Source organism: Ovis aries, chromosome 2, assembly GCF_016772045.2.
Source record: "Ovis aries strain OAR_USU_Benz2616 breed Rambouillet chromosome 2, ARS-UI_Ramb_v3.0, whole genome shotgun sequence".
Lineage (NCBI taxonomy): Eukaryota > Metazoa > Chordata > Mammalia > Artiodactyla > Bovidae > Ovis > Ovis aries.
Genome location: NC_056055.1, coordinates 13713740 through 13740868, shown reverse-complemented (window position 1 = coordinate 13740868; position 27129 = coordinate 13713740). Strand labels below are relative to the sequence as shown.

Genomic DNA, 27129 nt, shown 5'->3' with positions numbered 1-27129 from the left:
GTGGCTCAGAGGCTATTGACAAAGGAGGCAGGATGATTCCAATCTGTCCTTCCATCCTCTCTCTCAAGGACACGGCTTTCAAACCGGCAAGGTAGAACATAGAGTGTGTGAAAGGGGATCGCAACCATGTATTGCTAAGGAAGTAGGGAGAACCAGGCCCAGGTGAACTATATTCCAGAGATTTAAGGAGTTAGGACTATATGAAGCTGTGGTCAATAATTTATGAGAAATTGTAGAAAATTAGTGTTGTCAGGCAGATTGTCTTAGACCACTGGGGATTCTATAACAAAATACCAAAGACTGGTTAGTTAATAAACAGCAAAAAAATTATTTGTCACTTTCTAGAGGCTGGGAATCCAAGGTCAAGGTGCCGGCAGATTCAGTGTCTAGAGAATACCCTATTCCTAGCTCATAGATGGCTGTCTTTATTGTGTTCTCACATAGCAGAAGGGCACAAAGAACTGTGGGGGTCTCTTTTTAAGGGTAAGACTCCCATTCGTGAGGGTCTACTCTCATGACCTGATCACCTCCCGAAGGCCTTGACTCCAAATACGCTCACGTTGGAGGTTAGGTTTCAACACAGAATTTTTTGGGAGACATGAAAATTCAGTCTATAGCACACGTTAACACAGTTTTCAGCAGAGTGATCAATGGCCTATAGGGAGCCTTTGTGTGATTTAGCAAGAGACACCTCTTCCTCAAGATATTTTGCTTCCATCTGTTGGAAAATTATCATAATATCATTTTTAAAGAATAGGACATTTTACAGCCTTCTGCTGGAACGATTTTTATAATATTCAGTGCTCAAATCTGTAATATCTACTGTGCATGTCATCCCTCCTTAAAAGTGACACTCTTACGTAATGTGTTGCCTGTAGTCCTTGCACAGAGTCTCTGATTTTATGAGAGGAAACTGGTAGGTTATAGGAAATTGTAGACTAGGAGTGTGATGTGATCCTTGGAAAACCTGAAGGACAGTCAACTATCCTACTTGGGAACATTTAGAAAATAAAGTGATCAGTAGCACTCATTAAAGATGTTGATTGATGGAGAAAAGGTAACTTGATAGACTAGTCTGTTAAAATTATATTTAATAGGGAAAACTTGTAGATTTCAACCCTTGAGTCCGAAAGCAGAGCCACAGGTGTAAAATCAGGGAAAGACATGGTTTAGCAGAAGCATGCATGAAAAGAATTCCTGTTGCCAGGAATCTCAACAAAAACAGCTGGTGAAAAGTGATGCCTATACAGAATGTTGGGATCCTAGGCTGTATCAGTAAACTGATTAATTAATTAACTTTTGGCCATGCTGGGTCTTTGTTGCTGCACAGGCTTTCCTCTAGTTGCAGTGAGTGGGGGCTACTCTCTACAGTGTGCAGGGTTCTCACTGTGGCTTCTTTCTTGTTGCAGAGCAGGGGCTCTAGGGCAAGCGGGCTCAGAAGTCATGGTGTGAGGGTGTAGTTGCTCCAAGGCATGTGGTATCTTCCCTGACCAGGGATCGAACCCACGTCCCCTGCATTGGCTGGCAAATTCTTAACCACTGAACCACCAAGGAAGTCCTACAGCAGTAATATTGGAAAGACAGAGATTAGGACGCCTTTCGATGTTTTTTCAGCTCAGACTATGATTTTACACCTGGTTCTGGTTCCACACATGAAGACAGATACACCTAACCTGGAAGAAATTCAAGTGTTTGTCTAGGAAAGTGAGAAAAATGGAAAAATACGTTGTTTGTGTAGCAGTCTAAGGAATGGGTAGCATTAGCTTGTGTGATAGGAAAAATTACTCATAATCTATAGCTTTCCTGTTGGTTAGTTGTGCTTAAACCTTCTTTTGTTTGCTGAAAGCAAAGTCTTCCTTGGAATAATAACCCTGGGCATTCTGAGAGTCGAGACCGCACAGAGGGCAGCCAAGTGGAAAGATTTTGGGGAGGCAGCATGTGTAGGATGGGGATCAGTGGGTTGTGAAAGCCTCTCTCCAACACGTCAATAAAATCTTGGGTAAAGTTTATATTGCTCACTCTGCCTTGTGGAAGGTAGTTGTTGTTGCAGGCTGAGATGAACTGTGGAGTCCTGCTTCAAGGTGGGCTAGGTCACCTTGGGAAAGAGAATTTTCATAGGGACGGTAACAGATACAGAAGTGTGTAAATTGAAAAAATTAGTAGCAGTTGCTTTCTTAAATCTCTTTGAATCCCCTCTTCCCACTTTGTCAAACCATTCATTTGTGGAAGACATACGGTCATTTCTCCTGCAGACTTTCCTCCATTCTGGACTTGGCTAGTTGCTTCTTGTGTAGCTGAGCTTGTTTTTCTATCCTTCCAGACTCTGTAATTTCTCTAGACCTGTGGCTACGTCTAGGCACTCGATTAGATTCAGGTTCAGTTTTGCCGATGCTTCACATTGATGCATACAATGCTCCGTTTCCCCCAGTTTTTGTGTGATGCTAAGATGATCAACAGGCTTAAGAGTTGTCCGTCTGATCCATTCATTAAAAAAATTCCCATCAATTTGCTGTATGACACAGGGAAGCCAAAGCCGGTGCTCTGTGACAACCTAGAAGGGTGGTATGGGGAGGAAGGTGCCAGGGAGGTTTAAGAGGGAGGGGGCATATGTATACCTCTGGCTGATTCATGTTGATGTGTGGCAGAAACCATCATAATGTTGAAATCATCCTCCAATTAAAAGTAAAATAAAATTAAAAAATTTCCCATCAACTCAATTATTTAACATCCATCAGTGATTTTTGTGTAGATGCATTCTTTAATTACGGGTTGCAAAGTGGTCTTTTAAATTTTATTATTACTTCTACATGTGTTATTTGAATTCTTCTATAAAGAACCACTTACTCATTAACCATTTGGTTATCCTGAAATATAGTTCATAGAGGAAAATCAAGATAAATTCTCAATTCTTGCCTTTTGTCAATTTTCAGAACAGTGAACTGATATCCTAGCAATCTCTACAAGTGACTAATGCTTGTTATTATTTTAAATGATAGTATAACCCAGGCAGTGCTCTAAGATGGTTTCCTTCTTCCTTTAATTCTTGACAGGCTTTCCTTGACCACATTTCCACTATTTCTTCACAAAGCAATTCTGGTCTTACTAAGGGTGTTAAATGAGATAAAGTGTTCAAGGCTCTAGACAGATAGTAAGGGTTAGAACTATGGGAACTGTTATTATGAGAAGATTCTTGTAGCAGACTTTCACCTCATTGACCCACCCAGATGAATGAGAATCCCTGTCAAACATAGATGCCTCCTCCCTGCTGGACCCACGGGGATTCAACCTGCTCAGTCCTACATTATGATTCAATGGTAGCTTGATTCATCAGATCAGGCAGCTGGGTCCTTGAAGCCTGTCCTGGAGAGAACTCACTTCCTCTCCCTCACTGTGCTTACCAACACTGTTTCTTAATGCTGACACTATTTATCCTATACTCACCTTTCTTTCCACATATGCGTCTTTTGTGGACATTGGCGTGAAAATGATCAATATTTCTCATGGTCATGGCACACTTGCAGCTCTGGGCTCACTCTCCATCCTTTACTCTCCTCCATGTCAGTAGTCTGACTACATCCATGGGCTTCCTTGCCCTCTGGCTTCTTGTTGGGTTGTAGCAGCGCAGACAGAGGGCTTGGAGTGAGGGGCTGGTTCATTGCAGTAGCTCCCTCCCTGCCAGGTCACGGTGGCTGTGCTGTTTCCTCTACCGTGGGCTGCTGGTCCTGTCTGGAAGTCCTCTTCCCGTGTTCTCCCGAGTTCCTGGCATGTGCTGATTCTCCATCAGGTACCAGCTCCCTGGCATTTCAAGGTACCAGGTAGTGTGCCCTTCATTGGTTGCTTTTCCTAAATCCTCCCCTTGACTTTGTGGTAGTGCTTTTATTAAGCTCAGCTTAAATTTCCCAACGCAAGGGTACAAACTGTCCCTCTGAGTGACAGGTACGAAGTGTTTTATGTTACTAAAACATCAGCAACAACCTAAAATAATCACAAATTGTAGGGGATTAGTTTATCAAATTGTGGTGACATAATAATATGTAGCCATCTGAATCTGAGTGTTTGAAAAAAATATTTAATGACAAATGAAAATGTTCATGGTGTAACATTCAGGATTATCCAGTTTTGTAAAATAAAGTGTGTATCTATTGTGTGTATGTAGAAAAACAATTATTTTCCTTTAACTTAAGTTCTGTGAAGGCTTGTGGTTGATTTTGACTTACCTCATGCTCTGTGTGCTTCCCAAATTAGGCAATGGAAAGGTGGAGTTTTATAAGAATAAAATCAATACATTTCATTATTTCTATATTATTTAAATCGGTTTTCTGCTTAATGTCATGAATGGCAATTAAAGCAATGCCAGAAGAGATACTTTGGGGCTGATGTTTTTTCCTATTTGTATGTTGTTATTATGTCTATAACTTGCTTTAAATGACTTCAGCATAGATATGAGTGTGTATGTGTGTGAATGTGTGTGTGTATAAGCGTGTGTGTGTATGTGTTACTCTAAGCAGCTCTCGAGGGGCTGTCAGTTGCCTTAATCAACAGTTTACACCCCAGGGGTGATCAGCTGGTACTTAATCAGAAAGGCCAGACCCTAAAGGCAGCTGCTACAGCATTTAAGCTGTCTATATCTCAATCACCACCAGAGCCTTTATTAATTAGCATAATGAATGTCAGAAATGAGTTTTCATGGATGAAATGTATGTCTTGTTAATCTACGTAACAGATGTTAGAAACAGGCACTTCTTAGTGGAAATTAAAGGGTCTCCCGATATGCGAATTGTCTAGACTATAGGGACAGTTGCCACCCTTGCTAGTCTTAGAGCCTGTTCTCTTGGGGATGGCCCCTGAGGTCTGGTCCTTAAGTAGTTCTATGTCAGGGTGCAGAGTAGAACGATTCTGGTTGCTGTCTGTGGACAATTCGGGTGGCAGAATCCTGCCTCTGGGACATTGAGGCATCTGCCTCTGGTTAATGTTCCATGTTAAATAGACTCAGAGCATCTAAAAACCAAGAGAGCTTATATAACCTGGTTTGTGCTTACTCACTATTAAAGTCTGTTTAGTTGATATCTGTACATGTGGCAGAATTTGGTCTGAGACCTGCTTTCCTAACAACCTGGTAGCAAGGTTGTGGAGGTAAGATACTTTTGAGTCTGGCCAAGACAAGAGGCTGAGTCTTGGATGACCAAAGTAGTATAAGTCCATTTGCAACATAGAGGACTTTGATTCCAAGGCACATGTTGGAATACGATGAATTACAAAGAGCTGCTTGAGGATGGAATCATGATAAAATGCTCTTTGGCCAGTTGAACACGAAATAGCTAAAGCATGTGCAGCAGAATGAAACGTTCCCCCAAAGCAAAAAGTTTCGGCTTTGGGGGAACATTGTGCCCTGTGCCTTCGTAAGGTTTCTGGCCCTCACCTGATCTTGAGACCAGGATGTTCCTGGGAGAGAACAGATCAGAGCCCCATAAGGTGGGCAGGAGCCTCCCAGGTCAGAGGAGGAAACGGTTATGAAAATAACGTCAGGACTGAAAGGGGAATGGTAGCCCCCTTGAATATCTCCAGGAGCCAGCACATAGACGTAAATCACTCAAGGCCTTAGTGACCCCCGAGATTAGGAAATAAGGCATCAGCAGTTGTGGGCATTTAAATGTATTTGCACACTGTACTTGCTTCAGTTCAGTTCAGTTCAGTCGCTCTGTCGTGTTCGACTCTTTGCGACCATATGGACTGTAGCTCACCAGGCTCCTCTGTTCATGAGATTCTCCAGGAAAGAATACTGGAGTGGATAGCCATTCCCTTCTTCAGGGGATCTTGCCAACCCAGCGGTCGAACCCCAGTCTCCTGCATTGCAGGCAGATTCTTTACAGTCTGAGCCACCAGGAAGTCAAATATAAATAATATTTCTATTTACTAAAATTCCACTGTTCTAAAACTATTAAGACAGCTGGATAATATTATAGTCTATATAACAAAATGAAGTTAATTCATTTAGTATTTGATGGTATATTTTATGGGCTAGGTTAACCCTATAAACCTTTGAGATACAATTCTCTTCCAAAAGACATCAGGAGACCAGCTTATTGGTTAAGTAGGACTTAGGAAGTGAAAGTCGCTCAGTTGTGTCTGACTCTTTGGAAACCCATGGACTATACAGTCCATGGAATTCTCCAGGCCAGAATACTGGAGTGGGTAGCTTTTCCATTCTCTAGGGGATCTTCCCAACCCAGGGGTCAAACCCAGGTCTCCCGCATTGCAGGTGGATTCTTTACCAGCTGAGCCACAAAGGAAGTCCAAGAATACTGGAATGGGTTGCCTCTCTCTTCTCCAGCAGATCTTCCTGACCCAGAAATTGAACCAGGTCTCCTGCATTGCAGGCGGATTCTTTACCAACTGAGCTATCAGGGAAGTTAAGCAGGACTTGACTTTTCTCTAAACTTCTCTGTCAACTTGTCTTTCCCTGCCCCTTGATGAACATCTGGGCAGTTCCCATAGCTTTTCCAATAGTTCTCAGGTTAATACATTATCTAATTTTCCAGGCATTGGTAAGTTCAGTCCAGTTGAATAGCAAATTTTAATCTTCCGTCCAATTAAAAGTCTCTCCTCTCCACAGTGTGGACCCTTGTCCGGTAGACACTAGCAGGGGGAAAGGGGACATGGTTTGATTCTTCACTGTTCCTTCCTCTTCTACTCATTCTCCTTGACTCTGCAGCTTTGGCTTCTCCAGGGTTAGGGCTAGAAAGAGAGGGAGAGGAAGAGGCTGAAGATGCTTGGCTTGTCTTAAAATGTAGATTACAATGTAGCTGTAATAGTCATTGGTGTTCTCTGGGCGAGGCCAGTGGATAAAGGCCAATTCCTTCTCTATAGGGCTTTCTCATATGTCTAGGCCCTCTTGAACCTTCTCCCGCCTCCCACCCCATCCCACCCCCTCTAAGTTGTCACGGAGCATAGGATTTGAGTTCCCAGCTCATACAGCAAATTCCCACTGGCTGTCTATTTTACATATGGTAATGCATACTCTCTCAATTCTACTCTCTCAATCCGTCCCACCTTCTCATTCCCCCGCTGTGTCCACAAACGTGTTCTTTATGTCTGCATCTCCAAAGGGCTTTCTCTTGGATTTCCCAGAGGTAGCTTTCCTGAGGCCCTCCTATGTTGCTTCCTTAATATGCACTTTCCAGGACAATCTCTGACTTTCAGTGGCTCCCTCCACACCCCTTCTGGTGGGATCACCTTGCCCCTCCAGTGGATTCGAGCCTCCCTCCCTTCTGAGGGATCCCAGTCTAACACTTGGGATGCCTAAATGCATCTTTGCCCCTCCACCCTTGTCAAGTGCCAGTCAGTTGCAACACATCCCTCTTAACTGCACCACCAAGGGCCTCTCTGGCCAGCCAGACTCTCATATTTTGACAATTTCAGGAATAGGTCAGCTCCAGACTCCGTCTTCCAATCACCAGAGTCTATCTATCAAACTCTAAGACTTGAAACCCATACTTCTGTGGCTTCAACTTCCTATCTCCTTTCCCTTTACCAGTGGGAAGGGAGGAGAAATGCCGCACCAAGTCTTTTTCTTAAAAAACTCTCCACTTCCCAATCTTTGTGACAAATCCTCAAGCCTGTCCCAGTGTGGGGAGTGAAGGACTGCGCAGCCTGCCTCTTACGTCTAAGCTCATCCCACACAGCTGGTCTTGTCCTATTGTTCTCAGCAGCCAGGAGAGGGAAAGGCATATTTAACATCTTGTAGCTCTAATTACGGCTTCCCTGGTGGCTCAGTGGTAAAGAATCCGCCTGCCGGTGCGGGAGATGTGGGTTCAATCCCTGGTCTGGGAAGAAGCCCTGGAGAAGGAAATGAACACATTCCAGTATTCTCACCTGGGAACTTCCTGGGACAGAGGAGCCTAGTGGGCTACAGTCCATGGGGTCGCAAAAGAGTCAGGCTTGACTTTGCAACTGAACAACAAGAACAACAAGCTCTAACTACACACTCCCAGAGGCAGTTCTGTTTAAAATGAAATATTCCAGAGGAGTCATGATAATTAAGATCTCTACTGTAATAGAAGCAAGCAGATCATGCCTGTTAGGAAAATCTACCAGGCCAACATCATCACGTTCACTGTGATTCAGTCTGAAGAATTTGGAGACTACAAGTGCATTAACTATTCAGGATTACTTAGCTTTGGGGAAGTCCCTGGAGACCTCCATTTTGCATTGACTGCCAATTGGTTTCTGTCCAGGCAAAGTTGGAGCTACACCAACCCTCTCCAGATTCTCTCTCTCTCTGAGTCTCATATCAGGATGGAACAGGCAGTTCCCTGAATAGTCTTTATTGGACTACGACCTAATTCTATGGCTTTCATTGATGGTCAGTGTAATGAGCAACAGTTTGCAGTTTCCTTTCAGCTATACTAGAAACATCAGGAAAAAAGCAAATGTAATGGAGAAATTACTAGCTATCTTTAATCTTCCTGTAGACATCAAAGTTGTGAGACAAAGATGGAAATTCTAGAGAGAATACAGAAATATCAACACTGCCTTATTAATGAGTCTGTGTTACAGGAGACACAGAACTGAAAATTACTGGTGATTGTTCTGCCCCATCTGGGGACAATTCCTATTACAAATAGCAGAAAAAAATCTTCTGGAAGTTGTAATAATTGCATCTGGGCTAGAATGGAAGAAAGAAACTATTGGGACTATATAGTTTTCATGCCAAGAACAAGAACAATTTAAAAATTTTTTAATTTTATTTTAAAACATTTTATTTTGTATTGGGGTATAGCCGATTAACAAACATTGTGATCATTTCAGGTGAACAGCAAAGGGACCCAGCCACACATATACATGTATCCATTCTCTTCCAAAGCCCCCTCCCATCCAGGCTTCCACATAACACTGAGCAGAGTTCCATGTGCTATACAGTAGGGCCTTGTTGGTTATCTGTTTTAAATATAGCAGTATGTACATGTCCATCCCAAACTCCCTAATTATCCCTTTCCTGCATCCTTCTCCTCAGCAGCCATAAGTCTGAAGAACAATTTTAACAGAAGTAAAAGGTAGCCTCTGACTGAAGCATTCTCCCTGTTTGCCCAGCATCCTTTTAAATCTTCACAGCCTAGAGCACTGTTCCTTAACCTTTTATTCATTATAACCCAATAAGGAGCTTTTTCGAACATTTTTCCTCATCTCCTCCCATGAAAATTTAATAAATAAGCATAATTTTGTTTATGTAAACATTAAAGTATGTTTATATATTTACCATCTTTGTCTGCATACCTATATCTATGTGTGTGTATTATACATAAAAGGAGTAAAAAAATTTTTTTTACCTATATTAATTTCCTAGGGCTGCCATAACAAAGTATTGGGTTGGCCAAAGAGTTCATTTGGGTTTTTCTGTAAGATGGTATGGAAAAATCTGAATGAACTTTTTGGCCCACCCAATACCATAAATTTGGTGACAACACAGGTTTAATTCTTTTATGGACCCCTTGGCTTGCAGCTGCGTAACTCCAGTCTCTGTGGCGGGCTTCGCAGGCCTCTCTTCTCTCTGCCTCTGACCTCTTCTGTTTTCTGCAAGAACACTCTCATTGGATTAGAGTTTGCCCTCATCCAGAATGACCTCCTCTCATGCCTTACCTTAACTATATCTTCAAATACCCTATTTCTGATAAGGACATATTCTGAGGTTCTAGGGGGACATAGATTTGGGGGGATGCTATTCAATCCACTCAGATCCCAAGAACCAGTTTTTGTGCCCTTAAAGATGATATCATCCTTATTGAGAATACCACTTCCCTGGTGGCTCAGATGGTAGAAGCGTCTGCCTACAATGCAGAAGACCTGGATTTGATCCCTGGTTTGGGAAGATCCCCTGGAGAAGGAAATGGCAGCCCACTCCAGTATTCTTACCTGGAAAATCCCATGGACAGAGGAGCCAGGCGGGCTACAGTCCATGGGCTCGCAAAGAGTTGGACATGACTGAGCAGCTTCACTTTGACTTTTCACTTTCATAGCCTAGAAAATCAGTGGTATTCAAAGCACTCCAGAATTGACATCCAGCTTATTTGGAGAAATGAATGTTGTCAGCTCTCTGAGGAGATCCCCTGACAAGTCCTCTGTTGGTGACTTCTGTATTAATAGTTCTCTGCTAAGAGATGCTGTGATCCTCAGAGGAAAGTCACAGCACTGTCAGTCCATCTGCTGCATCGTCTACTTCCTAGAGTTACTTTTGGCTTTAATTGAGGTCATACGCAAGGAAGGGTTTGCTCAGTGTCTACCACAGAAAATCAATCAATGATTAGCAGGTTCTTTCTTTTTCTTTTTTTTTTAAGTTGAGCCTTGCAAACTCTTTGCAAGCATGTGGGATCTAGTTTTGCAGCATGGGATCTAGCCACTTGATGTCTTCCCTGAGATATGATGTTCTCTTGCTAGTTTCTCTCTCTAGCAGTGAGTTTTGAGACTTTTTTTTTGGCTATCTCTACCATAATTCCTAGACACGACTGAAGTGACTTAGCATGCATGTACGCACCATCATTCCCAGTTAATCACAGCCCATTTGATCTTTTACAAGCTTCAGCTTTGCTTTCCACTAGGAAATCATGAAAATTCCTTTCATTGGCTCACAAATCTTGCCTTGATATACTTTGGGGAACCATGCACAGGGAAGGGCCCACCATCACTGTGGTGAACCAGTTATGTCAGGAAAAAAGTGGGTGCATTGGTCGGCTCTGGCACACTCCAGGGGTAGCGGCAGAGGGAGCTCTGTGTGACTTCCCTTCTAGACAGGTAAGGAACCTATGCAGTGGCTTCTCGGGGAAAACAGTATATCACATGCTTGTGGATAATTTGCATTTCAGGGCATTCATCTGTGGCGAGAGGGACTGTCAAAATGTTTTCCTTGAAAGGCGTGTGTGTACTCAATTGCTCAGTCATGTCTGATTCTTGGTGGCCCCATGGATTGTAGCCCTCCAGGCTAGCGCCACCTGGGAAGCCCCAGGATTGTGGATTTTGATTGTCCCTGGGGGTTGCTGGAAGGACATGCTGATGACTTCCCCATCCAGTTCATTCTTCCCACATGCTGAGCAACATCGTAGACAGAGGAGCCTGGTGGGCTACAGTCCATGGGGTCACAAAAGAGTTGGCCACCACTTAGCGACTAATCAACAGCAACAACTAAGAAGATAAGTACTTCCCTCTCCTTTAAAAAAATTTTTTTTTCTCTGATATGTATTTTTCTTGAATGCTTTTTGCCTCATGGATGTTGGGAACTAGATGTGAGATCATGTTTCTTTTCCTGTGTTGGAGGCTGCAAAGCTTCCAGCCAGTAGGTGGTTCACTATAGCTAGGTTGAAGACCCCTTCCACCAAGCTCATTCCCATCCCTTTCCTTGTAGTCCTTTTTTTTTTTTTTTCTGCAGCATTTATAATTTCTGCTCTTTTGTTGTATTTTTAGCTCTCCTTGTAAGATCCCTTATATCCTTTTTGGAATAAAGTAGGAAACATATTTTTAAGTAAATAAATATTTATATGAGAGAAGAATTAAACTAATTCTGCATGATCCCAATGGGCAAAATAATTCTTTCTTTTTTTCTACTTTCCTTATCCTCCTTATCTTCCTTCTCTCCCTCCTCCCTTCCTTTCCCATCATCCTCTCCCCTCCTTTTTTCCTTATCTTCCTCTCCCCTCCCTCCTTCCATCCTTCCTTCTTTCCTGTCACTCAAATATTTAACATATTAATATGTAAACTGACTATCGGGAACTGAACTAGGAGACCTAGGGAGATAGAGGAGGCAGCTTCTGTTTAAGAAAGGATTTTATATCACTCAGTTGCACCCAGAGATAAACAATTACCCCTTGTACCAGAACTTCGTAATTTGCAAAGTGCTTCTGCCCACATATGACCTTGTTTTACCTTCATAGCAGAGCTCAATGGTAGGAACTATTATCTTCATTGATCAAGAACCTGAGCTTTAACAAGAATCTTGGCCAAGGTAACTTAGCTGCTAAATGAGAAAGGTATGAATGGCTTCCTGGTTTTCTGATTTCAAATCCTTATTTGCCCTTTCCATGACCCGATACTACCCCCACTTGTCCCCTTTCCACTCATGGTAGGCATGCCTTCTCAGCCTGAGTGTATTCCCTTTCACTCTGATCATTTTTACCCAGAATGTGAATAACATTTCACATAGTGTCATTGTTATTTTTATTCTCTGTGGTTTAAAAGCAAATAGAGATATGCCAAACACGTTTCTGCTTTCATGCTTCCAAGTTTTGCTTGAGGAGATAGCATCTTCTGTACAGGGGCCCATGAATGCTAGTTGGAAAACAAGTAGGTCCATGTGCCAGTCATTCGGTGCTCCATCAGATGCAGCATATAGGTTTTTTTTTTTTTTAAATGTTTATTTATTTACCTATGCAGGCTCTTAGTTGTGGCATGTGGTGCCTAGTTCCCTGGCCTGGGATCAAACCCCAGCCCCCTGCAGTGAGAGCTCAGAGTGTTAGCTACTGGCCCACCAGGGAAGTCCCTTGGTACATCATTTTTGAGTCACCACATGTCACTGCCTCCACCTGGGGAGATGGCTCTAGTTTGCTCTTCATGTCTGCATATATTGTGTATTATCTTAGGGAGAGCAGAATGGTACACTCTGGAACAAAGCTAGGGCTTATCACAGCATGTCCTGCCAGCAACTATTAAGGTAGTTTCTTCTCCAGAACCAAAAGCTGAATGTTATTATTATTACTATTACTTTGGTGGGGGGAGACTCCTTACTATATCCTTATTTAGCATGAAAAAGTAAACACTTCTAGGTTATTAATTTATTTTTAGAAAGGTGTATTGAGTCATCCCTCATTACCCTTCCTCAAACTTATTTTATGTTTTTATGGGATAGATGCTCAGTCGTGTCTGACTCTTTGTGACCCTATGGACTGTAGCCCACCAGGCTCCTCTGTCTATGGGATTCTCCAGCAAATATACTGGAGTGGGTTGCCAGTTTCTCCTCCAGGGGATCTTCCCAACCCAAGGATTGAACCCAGGTCTCCCACATTGTAGGCTGATTCTTTACCATCTGAGCCACCAGGGAAGCCCCCCAGATTTATTTATTTGGCTCTGTTGGGTCTTCGTTATGTCACGTGGGGTCTTTGCTGCTTCATGCTGGGTCTTTTGTTATAGCACATGGACTCTAGCTGTGACACAGGTTCAGTAGTTGTGGTGTGAGGGAGGGCTTAGTTGCTCCACGGCATGGGGGATCTTATTTTCCCCACCAGGGACTGAACCTGTGTCCCCTGCATTGCAAGGCAGATTCTTAACCACTGGACCATCAGGAAAGTCCCAAACTTTTTTTTTTTTAAATCTTGTTGAAATTCCTCCAAAATGATGGTTTGTGGATAGCACTCTTCCTTAGCTTCCAGAGAGATGCATCTGGCCCCTACTTTTATGGTTCTTTGATCATTTTAATGAGGTCATTCAGTGAATGTGAGCCCGTACATGGGATGTATCAGGTGGGGTATGTCAGCTTGTGCTGTGATAACAATGCATCTCAATAAAACAAAGATATATCCCCTGCCCAGTCTACTGTGGGTCAGCTGGGGGCTCTGTTCCTCATTGGCTTTACTCTAGGACCAGGCTGATGGAACAGCCACCACCTAAATGGCAGCGGAAAAGAATGTCTCCACTCTTGCCCTGGGCTGGAAACTTCAACCTGCCAAAGCAAATCACTTAGCCACACCTCCCTGCAAGGAGCAGAGAAATGCAAACCCACCCGTGGGGAACTTGAAATATTTGGTGCAGTGAGTTAGGTCCCTGCACTACACATTAGTCTTGTCTGGAAATTTATATTTTAGGCAGAAACCAGGTAAACTTTTAATAGGGGTTTGGAACTTAGAGACTAAATCTGCCACATACTGCCTTGTACTTATGGATGGGTCCCTTATGCCTCTGGATCCAATTCCTTTATCTTAAATGTTTAAGTAACAACTCCCTGGGAGGGGCATGTCCATAGGATTATTGGTGAATATCAAGGAGATATTATATATGAAACTACTTTGAAATGTGGGAAAAAGCTTTGTAGATAAAGATAATCCATGTTATTGTCACGTCTCTTTTGGATAGACTAATAATTCTAACTCATATCACTTAGATTAAAATAAAATACACCCATTCTGAGGACAGGCATCTTTCTCTGCAAATGGTTATATTAGTTCTACTGAAATGTCATGAACCTTTCACAATTAATACACAAGAGCCTGGAGAAAAGGTAGCACTTGGCCAAGGAAGCACCTGGCACAACTTCCCAATAGATACTTTCATGGAACTATGAGTCTGGACTCATGTCTCATTTTATCTTTAGACTCTTGTGGGAATACCATCAATCGGAACAAGAAGGATTGCCTCTGCATTTTGCTGGCCTTTCTAAGTTGACAGGTAGAAGACTGATCATTAGAAAAGAGCACACAGAACTCTAATACTGTAGATTGTGAATGGATGCTAAGATTTTCTGGGCAGTCTGACTGAACTCATTTGACATCATTCCCATTTTTCATGGCAGCTCCTAATGATCTTCCTTCCTTGGGGCTCCCTAGAGAGGAGAGGAGAATTAACCATGTATACTCTCCTTAGGTTCAGCAAGACAGTTTCCATTTATCTCAGATTTCACAGAGCACTATGGAATGTATGACTTCTAGGTCCCTCAAAGACTCCACTGAGGGTCATGATTCCCTGAAGAGCCAAAAGGGCATGTAAGACCAGTGAGGTCTGTGCCAGTGAGGCCCAGTTCTCCCTCAGAACCAGTTCCTATCATCCCAGGGGGGTAACCAAAGGTGTAATATATGTACATCACTTGTCAGGTTGGAGCCCAGAGAGCCCTTCCAAGTTTCCCCCACTTCTTCCTTCTCTGCTCCTCTGCCTTCTACTCAGCCTCCAACTCCACTTCCAAGGTCCTTGTTCCAACAGCTGCAACCGTGTTTGGCCAAGCCCAGGATGCTCTGTACCCATCTGGTCTGAGGTCACTGCATCTCGGGAAGATGAACAGTGGATCTTTGTATTCCTCAGAATGAGGCACCTGCCAGACAGATCCACTTCTCTCTTGCTAATACCCATTACCCTGAAAGCCTTAATTTTGAGGCACGGTTATGTTTTGTTTTGTTTTCTAAACTTTCTTCCCATAATGGGAAGGAGCAAAGCAGGTGAGCAGAACTTAATACCCTGTGTGTTCAGTTGGCTTTCTGAGGAAAGGAAAAATCTCAGAGAGCAGCCATGTTAGTGTTTGCATTGTTCTCTGCCTTCTCCCCAATCTCCCATTTTTATGGTAAGAAAAATAAGCCTTGCCCTTTGAGAGGATGAAACAGGTTCAAGAGCTTCTTAGCCAATTCTTTCTTGATAACAACTTAATGGTTTCTGTTAGGCTTTTTCCAGGCTATATAAACCAACCACCTTGAATGCTGACTTGGGGTAAGAAGAATCAATCAGTTCAGTCACTCAGTCGTGTCGTACTCTTTGCGACCCTGTAAATCGCAGCATACCAGGCCTCCCTGTTCATCACCATCTGCTGGAGTTCACTCAAACTCACGTCTATTAAGTCGGTGATGCCATCCAGCCATCTCATCCTCTGTCGTTCCCTTCTCCTCCTGCCCCCAATCCCTCCCAGCATCAGAGTCTTTTCCAATGAGTCAACTCTTCTCATGAGGTGGCCAAAGTACTGGAGTTTCAGCTTCAGCATCATTCCTTCCAAAGAAATCCTAGGGTTGATCTTTTTTAGAATGGACTGTTTGGATCTCCTTGCAGTCCAAGGGAATCTCAAAAGTCTTCTCCAACACCGCAGTTCAAAAGCATCAATTCTTCAGCACTCAGCTATCTTCACAGTCCAATTCTCACATCCATACATGACCACTAGAAAAACCATAGCTTTGACTAGATGGACCTTTGTTGGCAAAGTAATGTCTCTGCCTTTCAATATGCTATCTAGGTTGGTCATAACTTTCCTTCCAAGGAGTAAGCGTCTTTTAATTTCATGGCTGCAGTCACCATCTGCAGTGATTTTGGAGCCCCCCAAAATAAAGTCTGACACTGTTTACACTGTTTCCCCATCTATTTCCCATGAAGGGGCCACCTAAGACGGGTGGGTCATGGTGGAGAGATCTGACAGAATGTGGTCAACTAGAGAAGGGAATGGCAAACCACTTCAGTATTCTTGCCTTGAGAACCCCATGACCAGTATGAAAAGGCAAAATGATAGGATACTGAAAGAGGAACTCCCCAGGTCAGTAGGTGCCCAATATGCTACTGGAGATCAGTGGAGAAATAACTCCAGAAAGAATGAAGAGATGGAGCCAAAGCAAAAACAATACCCAGTTGTGGATGTGACTGGTGATAGAAGCAAGGTCCAATGCTGTAAAGAGCAGTATTGCATAGGAACCTGGAATGTCAGGTCCATGAATCAAGGCAAATTGGAAGTGATCAAACAAGAGATGGCAAGAGTGAACGTTGACATTCTAGGAATCAGCGAACTAAAATGGACTGGAATGGGTGAATGTAACTCAGATGACCATTATATCTACTACTGTGGGCAGGAATCCCTCAGAAGAAATGGAGTAGCTATCATGGTCAACAAGAGAGTCCAAAATGCAGTACTTGGATGCAATCTCAAAAATGATAGAATGATCTCTGTTCATTTCCAAGGCAAACCATTCAATATCACAATAATCCAAGTCTATGCCCCAACCAGTAACGCTGAAGAAGCTGAAGTTGAATGGTTCTATGAAGACTTACAAGACCTTTTAGAACTAACACCCAAAAAAGATGTCCTTTTCATTATAGGGGACTGGAATGCAAAAGTAGGAAGTCAAGAAATACCTGGAGTAACAGGCAAATGTGGCCTTGGAATACAGAATGAAGCAGGGCAAAGGCTAATAGAGTTTTGCCAAGAAAATGCACTGGTCATAGCAAACACCCTCTTCCAACAACACAAGAGAAGACCCTACACATGGACATTACCAGATGGTCAACACCGAAATCAGATTGATTATATTCTTTGCAGCCAAAGATGGAGAAGCTCTATACAGCCAACAAAAACAAGACAGGAGCTGACTGTGGCTCAGATCATGAACTCCTTATTGCCAAATTCAGACTGAAATTAAAGAAAGTAGGGAAAACCACTTGACCATTCAGGTATGACCTAAATCAAATCCCTTATGATTATACAGTGGAAGTGAGAAACAGATTTAAGGGCCTTGATCTGATAGATAGAGTGCCTGAGGAAAAATGGACTGACTGAGGTTCGTGACATTATACAGGAGTCAGGGATCAAGACCATCCCCATGGAAAAGAAATGCAAAAAAGCAAAATGGCTGTCTGGGGAGGCCTTACAAATAGCTGTGAAAAGAAGAGAAGTGAAAAGCAAAGGAGAAAAGGGAAGCTATAAGCATCTGAATGCAGAGTTCCAAAGAATAGCAAGAAGAGATAAGAAAGCCTTCCTCAGCGATCAATGCAAAGAAATAGAGGAAAACAACAGAATGGGAAAGACTAGAGATCTCTTCAAGAAAACTAGAGATACCAAGGGAACATTTCATGCAAAGATGGGCTCAATAAAGGACAGAAATGGTATGGACCTTACAGAGGCAGAAGATATTAAGAAGAGGTGGCAAGAATATACAGAAGAACTGTACAAAAAAGATCTTCACGACCAAGATAATCATGATGGTGTGATCACTCACCTAGAGCCAGACATCCTGGAATGTGAAGTCAAGTGGGCCTTAGAAAGAATCACTATCAACAAAGCTAGTGGAGGTGATGGCATTCCAGTTAAGCTATTTCAAATTCTGAAAGATGATGTTGTGAAAGTGCGGTGTTGGAGAAGACTCTTGAGAGTCCCTTGGACTGCAAGAAGATCCAATCAGTCCATTCTGAAGGAGATCCACCCTGGGATTTCTTTGGAAGGAATGATGCTAAAGCTGAAACTCTAGTACTTTGGCCACCTCATGTGAAGAGTTGACTCACTGGAAAAGACTTTGATGCTGGATGGATTAGGGGCAGGAGGAGAAGGGGACAATCGAGGATGAGATGGCTGGATGGCATCACTGACTCGATGGATGCGAGTCTGAATGAACTCCCGGAGTTGGTGATGGACAGGGAGGCCTGGCGTGCTGTGATTCATGGGGTCGCAAAGAGTTGGACACGACTGAGTGACTGAACTGAACTGAACTGAATAGTCTTAATAGATTGTGATGATCTGAAGTCATCCTCTGTATTTCCAGCCTGGTTCCAGCTGGTCATTTTCTGTTGGTTGTGCCTGTAGAAAATGAAAAAAAAAAAAAAAAGCAACTGATTCATAATATAAAGATTACTTTGTTCTTAGAGATTTGGGTATCTGATTTTAAAATCCCAGAAGCTGGTGCTTCCTTTTGAAACAGCACATTGCTTGACACGAAGTTTAAGTTCACTTTGGTAGCCAAAAAAGAACCTAACACACCAAGTTCTTTCTGAACTGTCTTCAAAGCCTTCCTAAGAACAGAGAAATGCTCTCCCAACCCTCCCTCCCCAAAATCATTGCATTTTCTTTCAGTTTACCTCTTTATACAGTGATCAAATTATGTAGTGACCACTTTTGTACACCAGTCCACAGAAGTGGAAAGGTCAGTTTTCATTCCAATCCCAAAGAAAGGCAATGCCAAAAAATGCTTGAACTACCACACAATCGCTCTCATCTCACACACTAGTAAAGTAATGCTCAAAGTTCTCCAAGCCAGGTTTCAGCAATATGTGAACCGTGAACTTCCAGATGTTCAAGCTGGTTTTAGAAAAGGCAGAGAAACCAGAGATCAAATTGCCAACGTTCACTGGATCATCAAAAAAGCAAGAGAGTTCCAGAAAAACATCTATTTCTGCTTTATTGACTATGCCAAAGCCTTTGACTGTTTAGATCACAATAAACTGTGGAAAATTCTGAAAGAGATGGGAATACCAGACTACCTGACCTACCTCTTGAGAAACCTATATGCAGGGCAGGAAGCAACAGTTAGAACTGGACATGGAACAACAGACTGGTTCCAAATAGGAAAAGAGGTATGTCAAGGCTGTATATTGTCACCCTGCTTATTTAACTTCTATGCAGAGTACATCATGAGAAATGCTGGACTGGAAGAAGCACAAGCTGGAATCAAGATTGCCAGGAGAAATATCAATAACCTCAGATATGCAGATGACACCACCCTTATGGCAGAAAGTGAAGTGGAACTAAAGAGCCTCTTGATAAAAGTGAAAGATGAGAGTGAAAAAGCTGGCTCAAAGCTCAACATTCAGAACACTAAGATCATGGCATCTGGTTCCATCACTTCATGGCAAATAGATGGGGAAACAATGAAAACAGTGACAGACTTTATTTTCTGGGGCTCCAAAATCACTGCAGATGGTGACTGCAGCCATGAAATTAAAAGACGCTTACTCCTTGGAAGGATTGTCATGACCAACCTAGACAGCATGTTAAAGAGCAGAGACATTACTTTGCCAACAAATGTCCATCTAGTCGAGGCTATGGTTTTTCCAGTAGGCATGTATGGATGTGAGAGTTGGACTATAAGACAGCTGAGCACCGAAGAATTGATGCTTTTGAACTGTGGTGTTGGAGAAGACTTTTGAGAGTCCCTTGGACTGCAAGGAGATCCAACCCGTCCATCCTAAAGGAGATCAGTCCTGGGTGTTCATTGGAAGGACTGATGTTGAAGCTGAAACTCCAATACTTCGGCCACCTGATGCGAAGAGCTGACTCATTTGAAAAGACCCTGATGCTGGAAAGATTGAGGGCAGGAGGAGAAGGGGATGACAGAGGATGAGATGGTTGGATGGCATCACCAACTCGAAGGACATGAGTTTGAGTACACTCTGGGAGTTGATGATGGACAGGGAGGCCTGACGTGCTGTGGTCCATGGGGTCACAAAGTGTTGGACACGACTGAGCGACTGAACTGAACTGAGCTGAACTGATGGCAGGGACTGCTAATGAAACAACACATAAAACATGGACCAGTTCTAACTTATCTTGCTTTTAAAAAACAGGCTGTTGATGAATGAAACCTGGTTATTTTCCAGCAACATCACCACACACATGCAACATGGAAACCTGTGAGTCCAGGCTGAGCCCAGAACCAAGGATCTTCAGTCTACCAAACTCAAGGAGTAGAAATGTTGCCACTAGAGCTCGTTTGGAGAAGGAAATGGCAACCCACTCCAGTATTCTTGCCTGGAGAATCCCAAGAACGGAGGAGCCTGGTAGGCTACAGTTTACGGGGTTGCAAAGAGTCGGACACGACTGAGCGACTTCACTTTGAAGTCCTTCAATAAAACAAATCTGGCTTCCAGCTGCAAAAGTAACTTGTCATCTATCAACTGATTCAAGACTAACACATCAGCTTGCATTTCACCCTTCAATTTCACCCTGAACCCTGGATCTGGGAGGCAGATTTGAGCCCTGACTCCTGTGGGCTTGAGGGTCAACCTCGCAATAAAGTTCTTTCTTTTCTCAAAAGCCAGTACCAGAGTACTGGCTTCCCTGCACTGTGGGCAGTGAGCTTTCACTGTAACATTAATCTCTGGCATGCAATACGTTTCTATTAATAATGGTACCACTAAGCCTAGTACATACCAGGTGTTCAATAGATATTTGCTAAATAAATCTTATGTAATATCCCTGCTTAAAAACTCCCAAAGCCTTCCTATAAATTTTCACCTTCCTCCTGCCTCAAGTATTTAATTAAGAATCATTCTGTGTAGCTTGGAGCTAAGGGATTCAAAGACTATCCTTGGGTCTATGACCCAGGTTTTTTTTATTACCCCTAAAAACTTAGAGTATCTGCTAAGATTAGGAAAGCTTCACCACTTCATGTCCTCATTAGCTTTTCCTCAGACTATTATTAGTTTCTTATCTATTCTCCTTGCCTCCTGACTCTCCCTCATTTTAATCATTCATGATCACCATCTCCTGAGCTCAGGACCAGCCACATAATTTGAAGGTTCTAGTGCAAAATGAAAATTCAGGTTCCCACGGACTTCCCTGGAGGTCCAGTGGTGAAGACCTCACCTTCTAACACATGGAGTGTGGGTTTGATCCCTGGTTGGGGAGCTAAGATCTCACATACCTCGCAGCCAAAAAAACCAAAACATAATACAGAAGTAATATTGTACCAAATCCAATAAAGGCTTCAAAAATGGTGCACACCAAAAAAAGAAAGAAAAATGTAGGGCCCCTTATTCAAAACTACTCAACAAACACAGGGCCCCTCTGTGATTGGAGTCCACGGCAACTGCAGTTTGCGCACTTGTGAAGCCAAGCTTGCCTGAGTTCAGTCTTTAAAGGCACAGCATCAGTCACGATCAGTCCTTTTTCAAAAACTTGCAGTGGCTTCACATTGTCTAGAGATGTGATTATAGGGACTTCAGTAAATTCTGATCCCGGTCAGCCTTCCCCACTTTCTTTCCTAGAATTCCTCTTTATATGCCTTGTGCGTGCATGCTCAGTCACTTCAGTCATGTCCAGCTCTTTGCGACCCCATGGACTATAGACCTCCAGGCTCCTCTGTTCATGGGATTCTCTAGGCAAGAATACTGGAGTGGGTTGCCATGCCCTCCTCCAGGGGATCTTCTCCATCCAGGGACTGAACCTGTGTCTTCTGCATTACAGGTGGATTCTTAACCCACTGAGCCACCTGGGAAGCCCTTATTTGCCCTGTGCTTCTCCCAAGTAGAACTACTTAACTCTTGGCCAGCGGTACCCTCTCCTATCTCCATGTCTTATTTGTTGTATCGATCCTGTTACTTAGTGGGCTTTTCCCCCTGCTTCCATCATCACAAATACCGTGTGAAGTCTTCTTGGATCCTTTCATTTAAGAACTCTTTCCTCCCTCTGATTTTCCAGTATCCGTTTAGCAGAGTCCTCTTTTGTCCTTCCACTCTTTAATAAGCTCCCAAGACTGGTCTCAATGCTGTGGAAGGTACACAGATGAGCACTGTCTATTTCATTCTATTGATTATTCTATTCTTCTGATTCTACTTAGAGCTCTTTTAAGCTCTAGAGGGTGGGCTTTGCCTAAATGCACCTATGTCTGGCCATTTGTATAAAGGATGCTCAGTGATTACTTGGATTCAATAGATGAATGAATAAACCAATGGTTAAAAGTTGACTTTCAAGAAAAGTGAATATATTCATTTATCAAGCAAATATTTATTGAGTACCTACTATGTGTTAGACTCTTCTAAGAGCAGGTAAAACAGGTATGAAAAAGGCAGCCTGGTCTCTGCTTGCATGGAGATTATATTTTATGGGTGGGAAGTAGGGAGTAAACAAAGAAACCAGAAAAATAATAGCTGTTGCTAAGTGTGCTGGATGTCTTGGTGAAGAGGTTGTGAGTTTGAGTGTGTCTGGGAGACTCAAATAGCCAGGGAAGATGACACCACAAAGTGACATTTAAGCTGAGATCTGAATAAGAAAGATAATCTTGGTGGAAGGTTAAAGGCAGAGGTTCAAAGTAGAGAAAATAGGCAGTGCAAAGGCCCTAGGGTAGCATGAGCTTGGAGGAAGATAAAAAAAGACCAGAGTGGGCAGAAAAAATGTGCGTAGAGAAATATGAGATGAACGAGAGGAGGCGAGCCAGGAAAAGGAACATTAGTTTTTATTCTAAATGTGAAGGGGTGCCTTTGGGGGATGGGAAGGTTGGGTTTAAATAGAGGAGGAGTGACTTGAATTCTTAACTATGTGGATACTGACCTGTGAGGCGGCAAAGCTGGAGACAAGGTGATATGAGGTGGCAATAGTCCAGGTGAGTTTTTTTTTGTTTTTTTAAAGGCTATATAGTGCTTTTTTGCAGTGTCTTTTGGTGTGTCCGACACATTTTAATGCATAGCATCTTCATTATCTTTCGGTTCCAAATACTCTGACATCCATTAGGGATTATTCTTTGACCCATAGGTAATTTAGAAGCGTGTTTCTAAACTTCCAAACAGGAAACTTTAGCAATTACTGCTTAAGTTTTTAAATTATGCTATGACCCGGTAATATACTTTGTATGACATTGACACTTTGAAATATGACTTTTACAGACTTTGAGAGTTTCCCCCACTGTTCCATGTGTGCTTGAAGTACATACTGTTTTCAGATACCGTTCTGTGTGTCCATCGGATCAAGCTTATAACTGCTTTCAGTCAAACCTTCCATAGCCGTCCGATTTTTATCTGCTTGTGTATCAATTCCTAACAGAGATGTTAAAAATCTCTCATTTTGATTTGTGACTTGATTTCTCCTTGTAATTGTGTCAGTTTCTACAAGACAGACTTGGAGATATATTCCTGGTGCACAGCATTTCTACCTTCCAGGTGATTGGAACCCCTTTTCATCACGTGGTGATATTCCTTCTTTTTAGCAGCGCCTTTTATCTTAAAATTGACTTCATCTTCTAATACAGCCAACACCAGCTTCCTTTTGGTTACCATCTGTTTCTTAACTAGAATTTAGTCAAAAGAATTTTATTAACAGTTTTAAAAAAATAACTTACATACCATAAAATTCACCTGGCTGGCTGTGAGCTGGGACTTAACTCTGCCTCTCTGTATGGTTCATTCACCTGGCATAGTTGGAGGTTTTTCTCTCCCACCTCCTTCTAGATTGACACTGTCCATCCCACTCCATATTTCTTCCTCCTAGTTTAGTAAGACTGTTTATATCTTCTGTGGTTACTTTAGGATTTTAAATGTACATGCTTATCTTAAATTCTAATCTTTACTCATCTTGCAAATAAAGTTAAAATAATTTAATTCCAGGCAACCTGAGGATGGCCCTGCCTTCTCCCAGCTTTTGAGACCATCAATTCCACCTTCGGTCTGGCTTCAGGCGCTGGTTTTTGTCCTTTTCAAATGACTTTGGGGCTCACACAGCAGTCCCAAAGGCCATTCCCTTCCTGCTCCTGTGAACTCGGGAGATAAAGAGGGGGTCAGTGAAGCCCGCCCTTCCTTACCTGGCGCCCACCGCCTCCTTACGGCTCCTTCGTCCCCCACCCTGCAACTTTCAGGGAGCGTTCGGCCTCATGAGAGGAGGCTGGAGTCTAGATGTGGATCAACCCTTCCCCAGATCTGAAGGCTCTTCTGCCCATGCGGCCTGAGCCCTGGACAAGTCGCTAAGCGGAGTGTGACAGCGTCCGCTCTCCACCCAGAGCCGGAGCCTGCCTGGGGCCGAGCATCCGGGCCCTCAGGCCAGGCCGGTCTCCAGAGCCAGGGTGCAGGATGCAGCCCTTCTCCAGGCGCCCCTCGGCCTTGGCCGCCTTCTTCTTGCGCAGGTTCTGCCACCATTGGTCCTGCAGCAGCATCTTCCCCACCACCTGGACCGCGGGCCCTGCGCTTCTCACACGTGCACCCGCGCTGCGCCCGCCGCTTCTCCTGGCACTTCAGGACCTCCCGCTGCAGGTGCTGGTCGTCGAGGATCTTCACGCCCTTGGCCTTGTACAGCAGGTTTGTCCCTGCATCTCGACCTGAAGCTCCCGGGCCTGGGCCGCGTCCCCGTCGGGCAGCTGCTCCAGCCCATCACCCCCTTCACCTTCTGCCTCTTCTTCCTGCACTGCGTCTTGCAGGCCTGATCCTCTTATTGACTCATCTCTACCTTAGTGAAGAGCAGCCCGGCTGGCCCGGCACCTCAGGGGGCCCCTTGGAGACCTTGGCGGCTTTCTCCATCCCCAGCTCCCTCTGCATCCTCTACTTCCGGTCCCACTCCTTCTGCCTCAGCTTCCTCCAGCATCTTTTCTCCAAAGAGGTGGGAAACAGCTTCCTGGCATTGCCCTGGCTGCGTGCCTCCCCTATCTTCTCATGCAGGCACTGTCGGAGGACGTCCACCACAAAGGAAGAGTCGGGCGCTGACGCCAGGCCATCCGCAGGGGCAGCAGTGGAGCTGAAGGCCTCCGCCGCCTCTTTCACTGCCACTGACTTCCTGCCATGAGGCTTATCCACAGGAACCCGCTCCTGGGATTTCTAATGTGCTTTCTTCCCCTTCTGTTTTGGGGGCCCAGCAGTTTCTGAAACTTGAGTTTTGCTCGCTGAGTTGTGCGTCTGGGACTTGGGACTGGGCAGGGAGCAGATCTTCTTGTCCAAGCTCTGAAGCTAGGCTTCCTTGGCAAACACAGTAAGCCCTGGCTGGAGGCTCGGGGTCCTACTGGGGGAAGGAGGGCCAGGGTGCAGCATCCTGGGCCGGTACTAGCAGTCTGCAACACACGCAGGGCTCCCCAAACCCTCGGTCTGTGCTACCTTCATCTACCCAGCTGCACTTGCCAGAAACCCCCACCTGAGAAGTGATGGTGGCTTGAATTAGGGTGGAAGTGGCCTGACCACTTGGCTGATGGTTGGTGCTGTTCTTGAGAATGGAAGAGACTAGGAGAGGTGTACGTTTGGAGGGATGTTGCAGAGAAATTCTGTCAAGTGGAACAAGAAGGTCTGGATGGACAATAAAGGATTAATCTTTCACCCAAAGAGGTTTGGCCTTTGCCCTTGGCTCCTGGGAGGTAAGCTCTAAAACCTAGGAATATCTTGCCTTGATTTGTTTAACCTGGGAACCTTTGGCCAAGCCAGATAGCCTATGCTAGCAGTGTGATGTATAGGAAGGGTCCTTGGGTCATGTGGTATGAATTTGACCTCTGGAGACTAAGGTTGACCACATGACCAGTCAGCCATGGCTATGTGGCTGAGCCCCAATAAAATCCGTAGACACCAAGGCTCAGGTGAGCTTGTCTGGTTGGCACTGGCTCATGCGTATCGTCACACATTGAAGCTGTGAGAAATCAAGTGTGTCCATAACTCCACTGGGAGAAGACAACTAGAGGTCGCATGCTTTGGACTCTCCTGGACACTTCTCCATGTCTCTTTTCCCTTAGCTGCTTTTAATCTCTGTCCCTGTTCTGTCTTAAACCGTAACTGTGAGTAGAGCAACTTTCAGTGAGTTTTGTGAGTCTTTCCAGCGAATTGTCAAACCATAGAGAGATCGTGGGGACCCTCTAACTTGAGATTGGTGACAGAGGTAAAGATGGTGCGGATTTAACAAAGAGAAGCACTGGGTGACTCAGGTCTTAACTCCACTGGTCAGCTGTGTCCAGCTCCATCGCAGCCCCTGCAGATGGCCCTGCCCAAGAGCCTGGCTCTTTATTTGCCGTGGATGTTCTGCTGGCAGCATCTGCATGAGAAGATAGAGGAGGCATGCAGCCAGGCAATGCCAAGTAGCTGAGGAGTGAAAAGAAGAGAAAGTACCTTGTTGTCTCTTGACCAGTGTCTCAGAGGATTTCTCTTTTCCTTTTTGCCAGGGTCTCATTAAGAAGAATCTACTGTCTTCTGGTCAAAGAGCTGCCTACAAGTGTAACCTGGAGAGACAGCAAAGAAAGGCAATGCCTTTAGTTGGTGTGCGTAATGAAATCTGTGGGAAGAAGTAACACCCTTGATATGTCAGCCACAAATATGGTTTCTGTCTAATTGAATCCATTCGTCATTACATTAAAAAAGAAGCTGATGCAATTGAAAAGTAAGTTCAATTAATCCATCCTCTCACAAAAACAGTTTGTGTGTGTGTGTGTGTGTGTGTGTGTGTGTTGATGTGAATGAGTCTCATCATAAAGATAATATAAACCCTTCAGGCACATGAAGGTTCATTTCCTATGGCAGCCTCCTTGCATACTGCTGATAGCTACAGCATGTGGAATTGCTTATAACTAAAGCCTCTGACTAAAAATATGGAGGTAGCACTCGATTTACCATCCTCTGAGATTTAAAAGCTCTTTAGAACACAAGCCAATACCAATTTCTGTTTTAACAAATCAGTAAGTGTCTCTTCATGGACTAAATGACTTTCCCGTTTGGCACCTCTCAAAGCCCTTCCACCCCGCCCCACCCCCCACAGCCTCCCTGTGGCTAAAGAGGTTGCCATATATGTGCTGGATATAGGCAGCTTGGAAGAGTGTGTCTTATTTTACAGACTCTAGCCTGGTCAGCAAGATTAATTGTTCAAAACTGTGAAAAACAGACATTCTTTCCTTGCTATCTCAGCTTAGATCAGTATTGCATTGGTTATCTATTGCTGTGTAACAAGTTACCCCAAATTTAATGGCTTAAAATGATGCACAT

The 27129-nt window shown here is 43.8% G+C and overlaps 1 long non-coding RNA gene and 1 pseudogene across 2 annotated transcripts in view; one reads left to right on the top strand and one right to left on the bottom strand.

Annotated features, from left to right (window-relative positions):
• The window catches only part of LOC121818594 (uncharacterized), a 95590-nt gene extending 69066 nt beyond the window's left edge, over positions 1-26524 (top strand). For both annotated transcript variants that reach the window (XR_009599122.1, XR_006058571.2), the window contains one exon: positions 26316-26524. This is a non-coding gene — a long non-coding RNA (uncharacterized LOC121818594). The remainder of the gene's footprint in view (positions 1-26315) is intronic.
• LOC121818809 (surfeit locus protein 6-like) lies at positions 24153-25206 on the bottom strand (annotated as a pseudogene).
• Positions 26525-27129: the final 605 nt, after the last annotated feature.